Below are 19,671 nucleotides of genomic sequence, written 5' to 3' on the forward strand. Positions count from 1 at the left end.
TAATTTGGCTTTTAGTAAAAAGCTAGCTTAAATTTCTATTAGCTTGTTAACATTTTCATTAGTTAGGAATTCTGTTGTTTCCCTTTAAGTCATGTATGTTAACATGGAAGAATCCCTCAGGTTACTCAATTTGTAGAAGTTGTTAATCAAGAGATAAGTGATTAAATGTCAACAATTTATTAAATCACCACCACATTTATTAGACCCTGAATGTGGAACCCATCAAAAAGACATTAAGACAGCACTGTGGCTTCACATCATGAAGCTAAAGTGAGGGATAATGTTTGCATAATGCTGCTTATTATCCAGCTATCAACCAGATAAATGAACAAGTTCACACAACATATTGTTCAGACTCCAGTCTAGTAGTTTAAACATTAGATGGTCTCTTGTTTAAATCACATTAAACATTTTCATTGAGTGTAAACTTAGAACATTAGGGTTTTTCTAATGGCATTTTGAACTGTTGCATAAAATGACCGCAGCGCCTGATTAAGATCTATTGACTAATTCATTTTAAGTCTGTCTAGTTTCCTCTTCACTCAACCAGTTTTTAACACTGCCAAAGTCCACACTTTGTTCTCTTCTGTTTGCTTTGCGGCAGTCTTCTTCAATTTGGTTGATGTCTCTGTCTTTCAGCTCTTTATGTCTTGTTCTCTTCACTGTTTCTACACTCTTATTTTTTTCTTTGCAAATGAATAGTCAGCCAGAAATGTGCTGGACTCCTCTCTCTGGATTGATTTGATTCGATGTGTTGGATCAGGTTATCCCTGGTTACACTTAGTTGTGAAGAATTAAACACCGTTATCATGGGGTTTTAACCAATCAGGATCAAGTATTAAAACACAACTGGGTAAGAAATATGGTAAAAACTTTCAAAGCACCATATTAGACAGTACACTACCAGCTCACCACCAAAAAAACAACTGACATGTTAACTGAGCAGCTATTGAAATATCATGTTTCACAGTTAAATAACTCTCAGGAGTTGATAGAGACCTGAACCGCTTTTCTTATTGTGTTTCGTAGTCCATAGCCTAAATGATAAAAAAAACAATAAAACGAAAGAGAATATATTTTCCTATGGATTGAAGCAACATTGGTATTTGGTATTTTGATATGTTAAGATGTTGTAAATTTGGGAAACAAGACTGAAATGCCACAGTGGTTGAAAAATAGCTGGACCTATTCATGTTATAAAGGCAGTAGTTTAAAGTCATCATATGTTCGCTGCAGATGACACTCGTTTCAACAGATATTTTCAAAAAGAAGAACTTTGACACACAAGAAACAAGATACTCTGATGGCTTCCATTATCTCTGCGTTTCTGTGCAACAAAGCCAAACTCTGCAGCTGCTCTTTCACAGACAACATGACAGATTGAACATTTGTGCAGAAAGATGGCTGATTGACACAACACATACTTAACAATCAATTATTTGTTTCTTCTTAGAGACATTTGTTAAGTGTTTATTCACAGAGAGAGAGAGAGCGAGAGAGAGAGAGAGAGAGAGCGAGAGAGAGAGAGAGAGAGAGAGAGAGAGAGAGAGAGACAGTGAGGCAAAGAGCAGCAGAGGAATCATTAAAGGGAAAATGGAGAATGAATGCTTCCTCCACAGGGGGTGAAACAGATTAACAAGTCATATCTGCTTTGCTCCTAAAGCTTGTTTATTCAGTCATGATAAAGAGACATTTCCCCCACAGGCATACACTGTCACAGAAGAATGTGGTTTATTTCGGGGTCATATAGTCAGAAATAACGAGCAGTTCAGGTCACAATTGACATCCTACAGGAAATGTTGTCTCTACAAATCACACACTCATCATTGGAAGGTTGTTGTTTTATTAAAATCGGCAACCACAGTTTTTCTGCCATTATGTTCTGTGGAACAGGTGTGGGAGTGATTAAAGGCTGCTTCTTATAATTAGCAATATCTTCCCACATTTCTTATGAAAGGGGCTGTAAACAAGTGCTGGCATGAGACAGCAGTATTTGCTTTATTGCCCTAGTTCTCATGCCGTAGCTTTCGAGAAGTCAGTTGCCCTTTGGTTTTATTGAGCTTTTTGAACTTAGAAGAAAAACACTCTCAAGAACATTATTGTTTTTCATAATCTTTTCAATATCTCTTTTTATTAGATTGATCAAATGATAAAGTGACCTCCTCTTACACTGGTTCAGTGTCCTGCGGAACAAAATTGCAGCTGCTCAGACTGTACTCTTGTTCCAAGCCAAGTGAGACAGCATGTGTAAGCAGAACAATGTACAGTAGATCATTGTTTTTTCCTGTTCACAGTGGGAAACTACATGAGTCACTCAGGGACAATAATGTGATCTATTCTAGTTTACTGCTGTATGATGACCAGTAACTCAAACCGAAACTAAAGCATAAAAATGACCTGACATTAATGATCCCAAAGATAAAGTTTCACGGTCTTTCAGTCATCCTGATATGTATTTTTTTTGCTTATTCAGTGATACTGTGATGTGGTTAGAGGTTCAGAACAACATGTTGTCTACTCTTAAGATAATCATCTGTCATTTTCTCCTTGCTGTTTATTTTTTTTTATACCAGATTACTGTAGAAAGGTTTCAACTTGAATATAACCTCATTGAATGTGAACCCAACTCCGAACTGTTTGATCCCATGGGTGGGTTTCACTTCAGTCTACTGTATGAGGTTCCTTGTGAATTGACCCTGGGAAGGCTGACTGAGAAAATATTACTCAACCATGGATGATACAGACTCACACAGAAACAACAACGCACAGAGACTTCCTAATTTCCAAAGGTCTTTGACATTTGACCAGTATTGCTTTAAAACTTTGGACTATGTGTGTTGCCGATTGACAAAACTTATCTCCTTCACAAAGTAGTCATCTACTTTCTACATGAACTGGTATTATACTGTATACAGTTACTTTTTAAGTCCTGGCTTAATGCCAATTCCTGGGCTTTGGTATTGCCAATGCAAAGAACCAGTGTTGAATTAATAACCTTTATTTATCTCTGTGAGGAGGGCACAGGGAATCATTAATGTGTAAGGCAATATCAGGCTCTTCCTTGTACAATAAAAAAACAAAACAAAAATATGTAATTAAACTGAATGAATTATCTCAATCTGCCCTACAGTCTATCTCCAAGTTGCTTACATACTTCTCTGAATTCAAGCTGATTGTATCTGCAGCCTAAGTCCTGTGTTGTCGATGGTGCGTGTGTCTGTGTCTGTCTGTGTGTGTGTGTGTGTGTGAGTGTGAGTGTGAGTGTGAGAGAGAGAGAGAGAGAGAGAGAGAGAGAGAGAGAGAGAGAGAGAGAGAGAGAGAGAGAGAGAGAGAGAGAGAGAGAGAGAGAGAGAGAGAGAGAGAGAGAGAGAGAGAGAGAGAGAGAGAGAGAGAGAGAGAGAGAGAGAGAGAGAGAGAGAGAGAGAGCAATGTCAGCAGCCAATAATTTTCATTTCGGTGCATCCCTGGTTTTAAGCATGTGAAATAACATTGTTTACAGCAACAAATAGTCTCACAGTGGTGCTGGTGGAATAATCAAGAGTTCAAAATCAGCAGGTTTTATCATCTGGGGACTATGAGTGTGTAAGGAAACTTTTTGGCTATCAGTTCAGTCGTGGTGAAGATATTTCAGTCCGGGCCAGTGTAGCGCAGACCAACAGACTGATCAATGTTACATCCTGTTGCAAACATTGATAAATTTTGGATGTTCAACTGCTGTTCAATCCTAACTCCTGTGTGTCCTCCTAGTTTCCTCCCATATTTATTTATCTTCTATAATTAACACCATGTCATTTAGTGGGGACTTGATTTGCTGGATTGAAATTTAATAATAGCAACTCCATTTAGACATAACAGGCTCATTTTCCTCTTTAGAGTGCATTGATATATGATCTGCCGATGACTGATTGGAGAAATGTAGTCTGACCAGAAAAAATCGGCTAATGTCTAGAACCCCGAAATTGTCACGGCGCCATCTGCAGCTAAGTGCATTAACATATAAGATAGCTCTGCATGTGTTGATTCATCATCACAGCTAGATTAGTGGTTTTCTTTACAGTGTTTGCCAACAAGAATAGAGTTTTCATTGTGGAGATCATCACTCAATATTATCTTTATAAAGAAACTTAATGTTTCCCACATTATTTATTTAAGTGTGCAGTATGGACAAGCAATCAGTTATATACAGATATATACAGATATACAGAACACAGGCAGGGACTTGCAGGAAGAAGTAATCTAGTGGGTTATAAATGGTACTTGTACCTTCAGAACTCAACATGACATTTTAGGTTAAAACATTCCTCTTCTTCCTTCTCTCTAACAAGGTTCTGTCTTCATTTGGACAGGCTGAAGAAAGTTAGAGGAGAAAACAGCAATTAGCAGCACCACATGTCAAAGGATGAGGTTTTTGCACTGGAAACATGCTGTAGTGTGTGCGTGTGCAGTTGAGTAGGTGTGTGTTTTTGTGATAGCTGTGAATTACATATTTGACAAGGTTTATTTAAAGCAACATATGTTTTATCATGAGTTGGGCGTCCCTTCTCTTGCTTATGCCTTTGAATCTCTTCAGTAAAGTGGCCTACTCACCGTATAGTCGAGATCTTGATGTGAAGATTTTGTGTCCCAAGCCGGTTAGGAAAAAGTTACCATGTTGGCATGCTAAGACTTGTAGGACTTCAAAGCATTGTTTCCTTTTTTAACATTAAGCTACAACACAGCTTTGCATAAGTTTGTCCTCACAGAGGTGCTGTTGTTGACTACATTCACACATACGGTTTCCACTCCCAACTAGGGTTGCAAAGGGTCGGAAAATTTCCGGTGAATTTCTGGAAAGTTTCTGGTAAATTTCCATGGGAAGTTAAGCTGGGGAATTTTGGAAGTATTTCAAATTGGAAACTTGCCATGGGAATTATGGGAATTAACTGGGAATTGAGGGTAATTTAATGGAAAGGTATCATATCCAAGCATAAATATTTGTTTTGTTATAAGCAGACATCTATCCAAAATAATCAAATTAAAACAGATTTATTTGTAAGTAACACTTTATCAAGTGTTGGATATTTTCTTGAACAATCAATTCTATCATTGAAGAACAAAAACATGAATGTTGAGTTAAATATTACTCACCCCTCACTTTGAAAATTCCCGTAATTTTGTCCAACTGTGAGCTTGTTTTCAACCTTTCTATCTGTAGCGTTTTCTCTGTGCTCCCAGAGCTCAGTGCTATCATAACACGTGTTAGAAAAGGCCTTGACAATAAAAATATACCAGAATGGTAATTAACCGCAGTTTGCATTTGAAGAAAGTGTGTTCACCTCTTGTGTGCCTGGAGCTCAGGCTTAGCTGCTGTATTCGCAGCATCCAGATGACTGCATAGATGTGTTAGTGTACAGGTATGACACATGCTACAAGTAAACACCTCCCTGGATGCATTAAGGATCAAACGCTGCTATAAATAGGCCATCCTTCATCTGCCTGATCATATTACAAGCTAAGATTTGCTCACATGCTGTTTGGCTGAAATAAATCAGAGTCAGGGACCTTTTTTAATTTTAGATTTGTATGGAGGGCGTTGTAGAGACTTATATTAGTCAGTGTACCCTCATGTCATATTCTATTACCTACTTCAGTTGACTACATAAACAAGAAAATCTCCTGAATTAAAGGTGTTTCAGTATTTTATGAACCTAAAAAAAGGGTGTCAAACAGTATTAACATTGTTAGCTTCAAATGTGACAGTAGTGTGTGACTTCAAGGCCTGTTAGTAATTGTTGTTGGATGCTTACAGGATGAAAGGTATGGTAAGGTACAGTTCAGTCAGACAACTCACATTTACTGAAGATAAAGTTTATTGCAGAATACAGTATTGTGTTTGGCGTATGGGCTCCGAACTTCATTACTCCTCATAGATTATTCAAATGCAGACATTTAGGAGCAATGAGATAGGACTAACCCCCCTCGGAGCCCACAGGTGGATGCCAGGAGGTGGGTACAAAGTTTTCACACAGCACTGAGCAGGACAGCAGGAGCACTTGCAAAGCAGAGGCAGAGACTGGGAGACTTGCAGCTTAAATAGACCGCCAATGAGAGGATGTTGAGATCAGCTGATAGGGAGGATGATGACGTGTCAGTATGAATGAGCGCAGCTCGAGTTGTCTGCCTGAACTAGCTTGCAGGCGGCGCTCCATGTATGAAATTAGTCAAAACAACTCATCTAAATTAACCTGTTTTGCAGTAAATTCTCATTCCTGTTAAAACAAAAAAGTTGAGTTGTAGGTGGGAATTTCTGAGTGACTCACAATACAATATGTGATACATTGCCCACCATAACGACTATCTCAATTTGCAAGACAATCAAATGATAATTCAACTCAACTCTCTAAAAAAATCAAATATCTAATGACGAAATCTAAAACATAAATGGATTTAGAAGTAAAGACTAATGCACACCGATTGCAATGCAATTTATATAAATTAACAATAAAGAGAAATATTTAATAAATAAGTAAATCAAACATAAAACATAAATAGTTGAAGACAATGAAAAGGGTAAAGATGAGAGTCTAAGATAAATAAAAGCACTAAAAATAGCAATACATGTTTGTAGTTAAATAATAAAATTAAAGAGTTAAAAATAGATTAAACAATAAAATATTAGAATAAATATAAACTGACATTAAAATTATAAATTTAAATACATACAATAAAAACACTAAAGCCAGACTAAATAGATGGGTCTTCAATTTACTTTTAAAAGTCTTGATATTCCTGGCTCCTCTAAACACTACAATACACTACAGCCAGGTTATTTAGACAGCCTCTCTGCCTCTGGAGCCTTCAGTAAAACTTCTGCTATAAGAGCACACATGTAAGTCTGAGGCATCATGCTAGTTTGGAGCATAGGGATGCATATCCCACTCCTTGTTGATAAAATGAGCAGGGATTTGGAAAGTGTCCAAGGCTTGTGAAATCTACCCATCCCAGGGAAGTGAAACTCTGCAGATTTGAGTGCATCCTTTGCCTTTCCTCTTGTCTCAGCATAAAGAGTTGGAAGAGTCTTTTCTTCATTTCTTCTTCCTTTTTGCTTTGAAAGTAACTAGTGCATGTCATAGACTGTATAAATAATGGACATAGTATCCGTGACATCACCCATCTGTTCCTGAGCGCTGTTTTGAAGCCAATCGTTGGCGGCAGCCATATTGGAAATGCGGAACTCAACCAGGCAAAGTGTGACGTAAAGGGGCGGAGTTTGAGCCTCCACCAGCTATGTGTTCCCGTCCGGGAATCAAGTCAGTCATGTCCTTATTTGGGCAAAAACTTGTAATCTTAATATCTTCTGAACCGTTGGGTTAGAAAAAAAATCACCACCCGTACAGTGTGTGCTGATAGAGAGATTAGCTACGTAGAGCCAAGTCGTTTTTTGAACCAGGCTGTAAAAATGTTTATTAATGCTTCAAAGATCGTCTTTTTGAATTGGTGTGTATGTGGTTTCTGTTTTTTCTGCAGCCAGCCTCAAGCGGATTCTCGTTGTATTGCAGTTTATAACACTTCCGCATGGGCTTCATAGTTTGAGACTGGAGGTTGCCGCTTGGTGCATATCTTCACTTCTTTTCCCAACTGTCCTACCACAGTCCTCATCTTTGCTATTTTGCTGCTGACAGCTTCTACTTTGGCCAATCAACCCATTACTCTCATTCATGTCATTAGCACCTTCATACTAATAACATGAATGAGATTAATACACAATATAATAATATACTACCTGTATAACAAGTTTTATTTTCTTCATTACGTGAACTCAACCTTTTAGCTTTTCTTTGCTCTGTAACAATAAGCAGAAGCATCCACAGACACTGATCGCATTATTGGCTGCTTCAAGACCCTAATTGAATGCAGATGCAGCTTTGATGTATGCTAATGTGACTCTGAATTTGTTTGTATGGGTTAAAAAGGGCACAAACACTGGTCTTGATAGCCTGCAAACTATTGTTGACTAAAGGATTGAGCTCTTGTCTCAATTAGTGCTTCCTCTGTTGACGTGCTGCAAGCTCAGGTCCACCTACACTCCTGTCAGTGTGAAACAATTATTGAATTTTCCAGATGGCAGTTCTTAATTGAAAAGATTTAATATAATCTAATTACACTGACCTTCTGTGGAAGGAAATTAACAATTATAATTTCCATGTAAACAAGCCTTCATGAGATATATTCTTGGGAATTGTGATCAATAATGAGGAGCTACTAGATGTTTAGAGTTGCCTCTGTATCTCCACATACTGACTAAAAACAGCAGACTCAGTAAATGCAGCCATAAAATCCCCACCTGAGCCAGTGGTACTTGAGTGGTTTTGAGTTGTTGTTATTCTAAGTCAAATGGAGGAGGTTATGGTGTAAAGCCCACAAAAATCCATTCACATTGAAGCCACATTTTCCTTCTTGCACTAATTTCGAACATGAAATTAGGTGGGGGACTTTCACAGTATCAATGATGACTCTTTGCCAGGTTTGGCGTCTAGAGGACTTTCACAATATCAGTGATGACTCTTAACCAGGTTTGGCGTCTGGAGGACTTTCACAATATCAATGTGGACTCTTTGCCAGGTTTGGTGTCTGGAGGACTTTCACAATATCAATGTGGACTCTTTACTAGGTTTGGTTCCTGGCATCAGGAGGCTGGTACTGATGATGCTCAGCCTCTCTCTCGCTTTCCAATGGCTTCATGCCTTCATCCCACCTGACCCCACCATGTTATCATCGTCCCCACACTTCAAGCTAAATCCTCTCAGTTCTTTATTCCCTATTGAAAAACTGGCTTCAAATTTTGACGGGCCTGGCTGTGTTTGTCCCCTGTTAATTCTGTAACAGTGGTCACACGCAGCAGCTGAAGGTCATGAGGGGGGAAACTAGGAGGTCTTTTATGTTCAAACACAATTCAGTTTCAAAACCAGTAACAAAACTGGGGTTTTGTCCAGTTTTTACAAGTTCAAACCTCAGAAACACTTAGTGCCATGTTTTCTCAGGTAACGACAATCTGATAACATCATATAACAGCCCTTTTATGGCTAATCTGCCATATCCAGCATGAATTAATGAGAATATGATTGACGTAAATAACTAATGGAGTTGGCCTTTAATCTTCAGTCACTTGAAATTGAGTAGAAGTAAGTCCCTAAGCAGCTATACAGTACCTGTTGATACTTGTTATTTCTCTTGCACAATAAAAGTTATGTACTTGTAAACACTGCTATTTAGCAACAGAAAATATATATTCCAGCATTATTAAAGAGCTCATGTATTTTATATATTAGTTGGGAAATGTATTTAATTAGGGATGTACCGAAAATTCGGCCACCAAGAAAGACTTAATCACCGAAACAACACGACTGAAACAGAATGTTGTGATGACACAAGCAAAAACCGCGGCCTGTACGGGCTTGTCTGGATAAGAGCCAACATGTCTGCATCCGTTATTCATTTAATTGCAGCACTAAAGCGTCTTCTAAGCAAAGAGGTTGAGACGGACCACGGAGTGAAAACAATGAAAAGTACACTCTTAGAGTCTGTCAGCACACCTTTCACTGAGATCTATTTGGATCCTCTGCACTTCATCGGTTTTAGGTTTTCGATTTTCGGCTTTTGGTTTCGGCCAAGAATTTTCATTTCGGTGCATCCCTACATTTAATACTGTGCTTTATAATCATGTACAGTAGTATATGAAGGTTTGATGCTTGAGAGATAATTCCTTGATCTCTTTTATACTGTGACCTGTCAGCAAAAACATGAACCAATCAGACCTGTTATATACTGGTGACCTGTCTAGTTTGTATGTCCAATTCAAAACATGCAATATAGAAATCCCCCTGTCTTGCTTTCTGGATTGTGTTTGTCCTGTGTTTAAAACTGAATGAACTTATGAACACTGTTGAGTCAATTGTCTGCTTCACAACATTGATAGTTTTTAAGATCATGAAAGTCAGACTTGAATTGATCGTCAAATTATTTTGGAATGGCAGAGTGAGATAGAATCGCCAAGATACGTAAGTGTTAGTGAATATTTGTGTATTCTCATGTTTACTCCAGACAGCACTGATTGTTCCTGGTAGATCGCCGAATCCAAAACTAAAGGGCTTCAGTGAAGCCAATTAAAGGAGTCTGTCATTTCAATGAATAACTCTGCACTATCTGTTGCTGCAGTCCACTCCAGTCTGGTGAAGATACGAAATGTAATTAGACTCTAAAGAGACTGTTTGTTTTGAGAGCAGATGTTTCACATTCTGGCATTCTACAGGGATTCCTATAGGCAGGACAATGCTGAGGGAGGGCATTCTCTGATGGTCAGACTGGGTCCCCAGAGAATATAACCAATGTGAAGTTCCTCTGGGAAGGCTAAAGGACAGAGGAAATGACAGTTAAAGAAAATACTGGTGCAATGTAAGAGACTGGAAAACAAAGAAGAGACTTATTTATTCAGAAACAAAGGTAGCTGTAGCAAAGGTAGTTACAAAACCGACTGAAAACAAGCTCCTTTTTGAAAGATAACAGAAAAGATAAGTTAAGCAAACAAACCTTTTATGAACACTAATAATCAAATTAACTACAAAATAAAACATAACAGCGCTGACTTATAAACAAAAAAACACCTTCCTCCACAGAAGGAGCAGGTGGCTCCTTTTTTCTAGGCTGCATAAACATTACACAGAAGTGAAAGCATGGACAAAGGAGACACCAGACAGAGTGATGAAGCAGCAGAGGAACTTAAAGCGAGTTGAAAATGTGTGAATATGTAGGTACCATTTCAAGCAGGAGCAGCCTTGATTATCACTTGCTCCAGGTGTGCTCAATCAACAGAGTGGAAGTGAAACCTGGGAGGATAGAGACAGAGGCTGTAAGTAACTCAAATTCATTGTCTGTCATGTTAACTTTATTTTGAAGGTATCTTTCCGATTTTTTTGTTTCCTTTAAAGATCAATGCTTTTATTTTTGAAAGTTACAAACCGGAAGTTGAAAGGTTCGAAGGCACGTGAAGGCTGAATGAATGAACGTCTTTATTTTATTACAAGTAAATGAAGCACCTGGTTGAAGGAGGCATAAGGTTTGTATTTACTCCGTTTCTTGTGCAGATTAATAATATGCAACTTTATGACCTCTTTTCCTTTTGTCGAGTTTATGTGTCGGTGTTTTGGTTAGCAAAGATGCTACGATCCTGACCATGCTATTTCAGTGTGTGTGTATTGCCTGTGATGTATGAGAGTTTGCAGAAGAATGCAGTTTGTTATTTTGTTTAAAAGGAAGCAACTTAACATCATTTAAAAGACTAATAATTACTAGTTAAGGCACTCTGTTTTATTGAAGTTGTCATTTAGTTAAAAAGGTAAAACAGTTCATAAGGATAAAAAGCATAATTTATGTTTAAAGGTTTAAAATACGTTATTGTTGATATAATTGAACACGTAATTGTAAGGAGCTAAATAATTATTTAATGTGTACAAAAGTATTGATATATTTCTTCTTTTATCTTGTTTTAGCTCTTACGGTGTGTTCACTATGTTCATGGATGTGGAAGGAAAAATTCTAAATAAAACTATGTGAACCATCAGTTGGAGAGTAAGCTCATCATTCGACCGGGGATGCTACAGTAAGAGCTTCACCTCATCGCTCCCATCACACTTCACTCCGAACAAAGATGACAACAGAGGAACTTGATGTGATGGTGTAAGTCTGTGACCCTCGCTCTCAAAATGGAAACATCTAATGACATATCTCTAGACATTAGAGAACCAGACCAGACAACGGATGCCTTACAGGCCAGCGAAGAAGAGGAACTTCGCCGCTCTGGTCGCTTACGGATTCCCACGGAAAAGATGCTGGAATTTCAGAGAGAGGAGGCTCACAGAAAGGAAAAAAGGCTTATTCAACTTTATGAACAATGGAAGACCCAGGCGCGAGAGGCAAGAAAGCAGCTAAAGCTGGACATACCTGAGAGCCAAATTGCATCTCTTATAGACACTCTGGAAAAAGGTAAAGAAGATGTTACTAACATTTATGTGGACATTAGAGATCACATCACTCCATCCAGTGAGACAAGACGCCGTATTGATGCATGTGAGGCAGTCACAAAGGACATTGTTAAAATTGCCTATGAAAGGATAGCAGGTGTAGATGGAGAGTATGACAGTAAAACAGTTAAACATCAGCTTCGTGAGCTGCTTAAAAAGGAATATGCTAGTTCAATCTATGGCTCCACTGTCACTCCTCTAAGTCAACACTCAAGTAACACTTCAAGTCATCCCTCTGCAAGCTCCATTGTAGCAGCTAAAAGAGCAGACGCTGCAGCAGAGTTAGCAGCAAAGGAAGCAGAGTACGAGATGGTATTGGAGGAGGAAAGGCAAAGAGAAAAGATTCAGCTCCTGGAGGAACAGCAGAGGAAAGATCTAGAAGCTCAGAAACGAGAGCTTGAGAGACTTAAGGCAGAGAAGGACGTTAAAGCTGCACGAGCTAGGTTGGTTAGCTACAACCAGGAAATAAAGCAAGAGGAAAGTGTCTACTCCGCTGATTGCAACTCTAGGAGACGCCAGCATGTATCACCACCGCAACCTGTGTCTTCAGCTCCCTTTCAGCAGTCCACCTATGTTCCACCCCCTGCATCACAACCAAGAACAGACGTGTCGTATCTCGCTCAGACAGTCCAAGATGCTATATCACTGAACAGGCTCCCAATGCCAGAGCCACCTGTGTTTACTGGTGATCCAATCCAGTTCATTGAATGGCGGGCTTCATTCATAGCACTTATAGACAGGAAGAACATTTCTTCTGCAGATAAACTGCACTACTTAAGAAGGTATGTAGGAGGTCCAGCTCGAAAGACACTTGATGGCATCTTCTATCGCAGTGACGAGGAGGCCTATAAAGATGCATGGAATCGCCTGAACCACAGGTATGGTCAGCCCTTTGTCATACAAAGAGCATTCAGAGAAAGATTGGCAAAATGGCCAAAGGTTCAGCCTAAGGATGCTGAAGGATTTAGGATGTTTGCTGATTTCCTTCATGCATGTCAAGAAGCAATCCCTCATGTGAAAGGTCTTAACATTTTGAATGACTGTGAAGAAAATCAAAAACTGGTACAAAGGTTACCTGACTGGGCAGCATCTCGATGGAACCGCCAAGTCACTCAAGCTATCAAAGATAAGCAAGAGTATCCAAGCTTTCAGGATTTTGTTGCCTTCATGTCAATGGAAGCAGAGATCACTTGTAATCCTGTCACCTCCTATAACGCTCTTCACACAACAGAGCTGCATACGGAGAAACGCTACTTTAAAGAGAAGAAAACTAATTCCAGTGTTCTACACACAGAGACTGTTAATGAGACAGAAAGACAAGAGAAGTCAAAGACAGGTTTAAAGCCACCATGTATGTTTTGTCAAGACATAAAACATCGCCTACATTTTTGTCCTCAGTTTAAAGAGAAAACTCTGAATGAAAGAAGAAACTACGTAAAGGAAAAGAAACTTTGCTTTGCTTGTTTGAAACCAGGTCATAGTGCAAGGGACTGCCGTCACAGACATGCATGTGACACCTGTAAAGGACGACATCCAACCTGTCTCCATGATGACAGCTATAAACCGAAACAAGCTGTGATCTCACATCAGAACCCCACAGATGAAACAGCAACCACTTTGTCTCTCAGTAATGAAACTGAGGAGTCATCCAACAATACCTCAATGATCGTGCCAGTGTGGGTTTCTTCTGACAACAATCCAGGTATGGAAAAGCTTGTTTACGCCCTACTAGACACACAAAGTGATACAATCTTTATCGACAAAGAAGTTAGCTGTAGCTTGCAAACCAAGGCACATCCTGTAAGGCTGAAGCTAACTACCATGATCGGAAAGGATGAATTACTGCACAGTGAAAGGGTCTCAGGTCTCAGAGTGCGTGGTTATGACTCAACGGTCCTCATTCATCTCCCTCCGGCCTACACCAAGGACTGTATTCCAGTGAATCGAACACACATTCCTACCTGTGAAACGGCAAGGCAGTGGAGTCATCTGAAAACAATCGTAGATGAAATTCCACCACAGCTAGAGTGTGAAGTTGGTCTGCTAATAGGATACAACTGCTCAAGGGCAATGGCACCACGGCAAGTAATCTTGGGAGGAGATAATGAACCTTACGCAGTTCGCACAGACCTAGGATGGAGTATTGTAGGTTGTTTACCACCTCATCTTGACACACCAAGCACAACCAATATGTGCCACAGAGTTGCAGTCAGAGAGCTTCCACCAGTGACTCCATCAGATGCTCTCAAGGTTCTTGAGTATGACTTCAAAGACAGCAGTAAAGACACTAAGACTGTCTCTCAAGATGACATCTTCTTCTTGAACAGTCTAAAGGAAAGTATTCAGAAGAACACAACTGGCCATTATGAAATGCCACTCCCCTTTAAAGAAAGACCCTGTCTCCCTGACAATAAGCAACAAGCAGTTGTCCGACTCAGTCACCTTAAAAGAAAACTGCTTAAGGATGAGAACTACAAGGCACAGTACGTGAAGTTCATGAGTGAGGTCATTGAAAGGGGAGAGGCAGAAGAAGTTCATGATAAAGGGAAGGAAGGAGAAAAATGGTATATTCCTCACCACGGAGTACACCACTCCAAAAAGCCAGGAAAGCTTCGTGTTGTGTTTGACTGTTCTGCTAAGCACAGGGGAACAAGCCTTAACGACCATCTGCTGTCAGGTCCGGATCTGATAAACAATCTTGCAGGTGTACTCATCAGATTCAGGCAACACAATATTGCATTGATGTGTGATATTGAAAAAATGTTCCATCAGTTCTACGTGAAAGAAGCTGACAGAGACTACTTGCGGTTTCTCTGGTGGAAAAATGGAGACCTGAGTGCAGAGCCAAAGGAGTACCGCATGAAAGTTCATCTCTTCGGTGCCGCATCGTCACCTGGATGCGCCAATTATGGACTGAAACATCTAGCTAAGGAGAAAGAGAACCTGTTTCCCCTCGCCTCACAGTTTGTTATGAGGAACTTCTATGTCGACGACGGTGTCACAAGTATTGCTAACGAAGAAGAAGCTATTCAGCTTGCAAGAGAAGCTCAAGAACTCTGCACTACTGGCGGTTTGAGACTGCACAAGTTCATAACAAACAACAAATCAGTGCTACAAAGTATCCCCCCATCTGAGCGTGCCATCGAAGTAGAGGCTCTTGACCTTACCTTCAAAGACTCCATTGTGGAGAGAGCCTTGGGGATCCACTGGCACATTGAATCTGACACTTTCAGATTTCAAATCTGTCTGAACGACCAGCCAGCAACACGTCGAGGCATTCTTTCCACAGTAGCCTCCATTTTCGATCCACTGGGCCTAATTGCTCCAGTACTGCTTGCAGGGAAAAGAGTGCTTCAGGAAATGTGTCGACATGGCACAGGATGGGATGACCCTCTGCTTGGCGAACTACAACCAGTTTGGGAACGCTGGAAGGTCGATCTTGCAAACTTAGAGAAAATCAACATACCTCGTTGTTATGTACCAGCTGACTTTGGACAAGTTCTGAGAATAGAGCTACATCATTTCTCAGATGCAAGCACATACGGATATGGCCAGTGTTCATATTTGAGACACATTAGTGAAGATGGAAGAGTTCACTGTGCTCTGGTAATCGCAAAGTCAAGAGTAGCTCCTATCAAGGTCACAACAATCCCACGGTTAGAGTTGACGGCTGCAGTGGTTTCGGTTGCAGCAAGCAACACACTGAAGGAGGAGCTCGGCCTTGAAGACCCTGATGAATACTTCTGGACTGACTCAAAGGTGGTCTTGGGGTATATCAACAACGAGGCACGTCGCTTCCACACGTTTGTGTCGAGCAGAATACAAAGGATACACCTGAGCACAACTCCTCAGCAGTGGAGATATGTTCCGACAGACAAAAACCCTGCAGACCTTGCTTCAAGAGGTTCCAATGCAAGTGAACTTTGCTCATCAAGTTGGTTTAAAGGACCTCAGTTCTTATGGGAGAAGGACTTACCTCCAGCTGCAGATGTCTTCACAGAAACACCGGTGGGAGACCCTGAAGTGAAAAAGGTGCAGATACTGAATACTCAAACCAAAGAGCAAGTGATTCTAACAGACCGCTTGTCAAAGTTCTCTTCATGGTACAAAGTCACACAAGCTGTTGCACGTCTTCTCAGATGTGCCAAGGGTGACAAGTCAACAGGCCACAGCACGGTGCAAGAGCGAGAAGATGCTAAGTGCATCATCATAAGGGACTTACAAAGGCAAGCTTATCCAGAAGAGGTCAAGTTGCTCAGCAAGGGAACACGTCTTCCATCACAAAGTAAGCTTTACCACATGGACACCTTTCTTGATCAAGATGGAATCCTCAAGGTGGGAGGAAGACTGAAAAACTCAACACTTCCTACCTCACAGAAACATCCACTGATAATTCCAAAAGATCATCACATTACCAAACTGATAATAGCCCATTATCATGAAAAAGTCCAACACCAAGGAAAGGGTCTGACTATCAATGAGGTACGATCAAATGGATTCTGGATTCCAGGAATCAACAGAACTGTTGCTGCATATCTGAGTCAATGTGTGACATGTCGTAAACTCAGAAGATTTGTGGAAGAGCAACGAATGGCAGATCTACCATCAGACCGGGTCAATCCATCTCCGCCATTCACTTATTGCGGAATGGACTGCTTCGGCCCATTTCACACTAAACAAGGACGCAAGGTGTACAAACGATATGGACTGCTTTTCACCTGCCTTTGCTGTCGAGCCGTCCACATTGAAATGTTAGACGACATGTCAACAGATGCCTTCATCAACGGCCTTCGATGTTTCATAGCCTTGAGAGGAGCAGTTCGTCAAATACGCTGTGACCAAGGGACAAACTTTGTTGGAGCTAAAAATGAACTGAGTGCAGCACTAAAGCAAATGGATGGCAACCGCTTGACCACATTTCTTGCTGAGAAGCAGTGTGACTTTGTTATGAATGCTCCACATTCAAGCCATGCAGGAGGCGTCTGGGAGAGACAAATCCGAACGGTCAGGAATGTTCTTCGCTCCACACTTTCACTCTCAACAGGCAGACTGGACAATGCCTCTCTGCGGACATTCTTCTATGAGGCTATGGCTATTGTGAATAGTCGTCCACTCACAGTCGACAACCTGAGTGATCCAGATAGTCCTGAGCCACTAACACCCAATCACCTGCTTACCATGAAACCTGTGGTCGCTCTACCTCCATCAGGCAGATTCATCAGAGAAGACATGTATGCAAGGAAGAGGTGGCGTCACGTTCAATACCTTGCAGAGCAATTTTGGGGTCGTTGGAAAAGAGAATATCTTTCAAATATTACCACCAGACAGCGCTGGCATTCACCGAGAAGAAACCTGGAAGTTGGCGACATAGTCATGGATAAAACAGAAGATCTTCCAAGGAATGAGTGGAGATTGGCTAAAGTTGTAGAGACAATGACTGATGCTGATGGACTTGTGAGAAGAGTAAAGATTCGTCTTGGAGACCAGAAGATGGGACGGGAGGGTCAGCGTTCTGGCAAACCATCTGTCGTTGAACGCCCTGTTCAAAAGCTGGTCCTGCTCCTAGAGACTGTTTAACAGCCATCTTGAATCCCTTACAGTGTAATGATCATATGAGTAAATCATTCGTGTTTATACATCCCATATTGTTCTATGAAACACTCATAATTTGGTGGGAGTGTAAGTAACTCAAATTCATTGTCTGTCATGTTAACTTTATTTTGAAGGTATCTTTCCGATTTTTTTGTTTCCTTTAAAGATCAATGCTTTTATTTTTGAAAGTTACAAACCGGAAGTTGAAAGGTTCGAAGGCACGTGAAGGCTGAATGAATGAACGTCTTTATTTTATTACAAGTAAATGAAGCACCTGGTTGAAGGAGGCATAAGGTTTGTATTTACTCCGTTTCTTGTGCAGATTAATAATATGCAACTTTATGACCTCTTTTCCTTTTGTCGAGTTTATGTGTCGGTGTTTTGGTTAGCAAAGATGCTACGATCCTGACCATGCTATTTCAGTGTGTGTGTATTGCCTGTGATGTATGAGAGTTTGCAGAAGAATGCAGTTTGTTATTTTGTTTAAAAGGAAGCAACTTAACATCATTTAAAAGACTAATAATTACTAGTTAAGGCACTCTGTTTTATTGAAGTTGTCATTTAGTTAAAAAGGTAAAACAGTTCATAAGGATAAAAAGCATAATTTATGTTTAAAGGTTTAAAATACGTTATTGTTGATATAATTGAACACGTAATTGTAAGGAGCTAAATAATTATTTAATGTGTACAAAAGTATTGATATATTTCTTCTTTTATCTTGTTTTAGCTCTTACGGTGTGTTCACTATGTTCATGGATGTGGAAGGAAAAATTCTAAATAAAACTATGTGAACCATCAGTTGGAGAGTAAGCTCATCATTCGACCGGGGATGCTACAGAGGCTGTTTCCGAAACGGCCTGCTACATACTACTTACTAATGTAGTAGGCAGTAGGTATTGCCTACAGGCAAACAACAAAAAAACAACTCAAACAGAGGCAGAGTCTTTAACACCAGACTTGACACCAGACTTGGTGTCACAGACTTGATACAGACTTTGACAGCAATGCTAACAGCCCTCTGAGGCTTATGTTGATGCACAGTGGTGCTTCAAGCTAATTGCTAAAATTTGCATGCTTATTTGTCCACAGCAAACATGGAGATGTTAAAGATTTTCAGTTAAGAAAACCAGTCGGATCACCATGACGGGCATGGCCTATCCAACTAGCATAACCAGTGTCATCAGCCATATAAATGGGAATATATTCAAATAAAATATTGTTTACAAACTTTGTAGCACAGTCTGCAGTGTTACCATCCTAATGTTTAGGATTGTGGGTGGGTTTTGGGGCTGGGTTGGGATTAGGATGGGGGGGTCCTTTTATTTCTCTATTTTATTTTTGTACAGCACTTTGTGTTACAATATCATTGTATGAAAAGCGCTTTATAAATGAAGTCTGATTGATTGATTGATTGATTGATTGTTTGATTGATTGATTGATTGATTGATTGATTGATTGATTGATTGATTGATTGATTGATTGATTGATTGATTGATTGGTTGGTTGGTTGGTTGATTGATTGATTGATTGATTGATTGATTGATTGATTGATTGATTGGTTGGTTGATTGATTGATTGATTGATTGATTGATTGATTGATTGATTGATTGATTGATTGATTGATAATGTTTGTCTGTACAACTCTTGATAGTGGAATTACTATTACTTGCAACTACCAATGAGATCAGCAGACAAAAAAAGCTAGATTGTTTTCATGAATACCTGGATAGATGCATGTCTGTAAGGCTACAAGATCCTATTGTTTTCTTATAATAGAACTCATGATATATATGTAGAAAAGTGTCTATCAAGGAGCAGATTTTTTGTAGAATTTTGTTGAGGTTAAAAATGATCAATATCAATTCATCTTTTTTTTTTTATCTCAAAGTCAAAGTTACCTCAAGACAGTCTACAAATGAGCTGGTCTTGACTGTTTTCTTACATCCTTTAAAGAGACCTAACATGAGTCCATCATGAGTTTAGAAACATCTGGCAATAGTATCAAAAGGAAACCTTTTTCAAG

At 39.8% G+C, this 19,671-nt stretch overlaps 1 protein-coding gene and 1 long non-coding RNA gene across 2 annotated transcripts in view; both read left to right on the forward strand.

Moving 5' to 3' along the window:
- The window catches only part of tspan15 (tetraspanin 15), a 50,580-nt gene that overhangs the window by 2,334 nt on the left and 28,575 nt on the right, over window positions 1–19,671 (forward strand). The gene's annotated exons all lie outside the window — the stretch shown is intronic.
- On the forward strand, window positions 17,741–18,446 carry LOC117810858. Its single transcript, XR_004630862.1, has 2 exons — window positions 17,741–17,942; window positions 18,376–18,446. It is a non-coding gene; the product is annotated as an uncharacterized LOC117810858 (long non-coding RNA).

Source organism: Notolabrus celidotus, chromosome 3 (genome assembly GCF_009762535.1).
Source record: "Notolabrus celidotus isolate fNotCel1 chromosome 3, fNotCel1.pri, whole genome shotgun sequence".
NCBI classification, from domain to species: domain Eukaryota; kingdom Metazoa; phylum Chordata; class Actinopteri; order Labriformes; family Labridae; genus Notolabrus; species Notolabrus celidotus.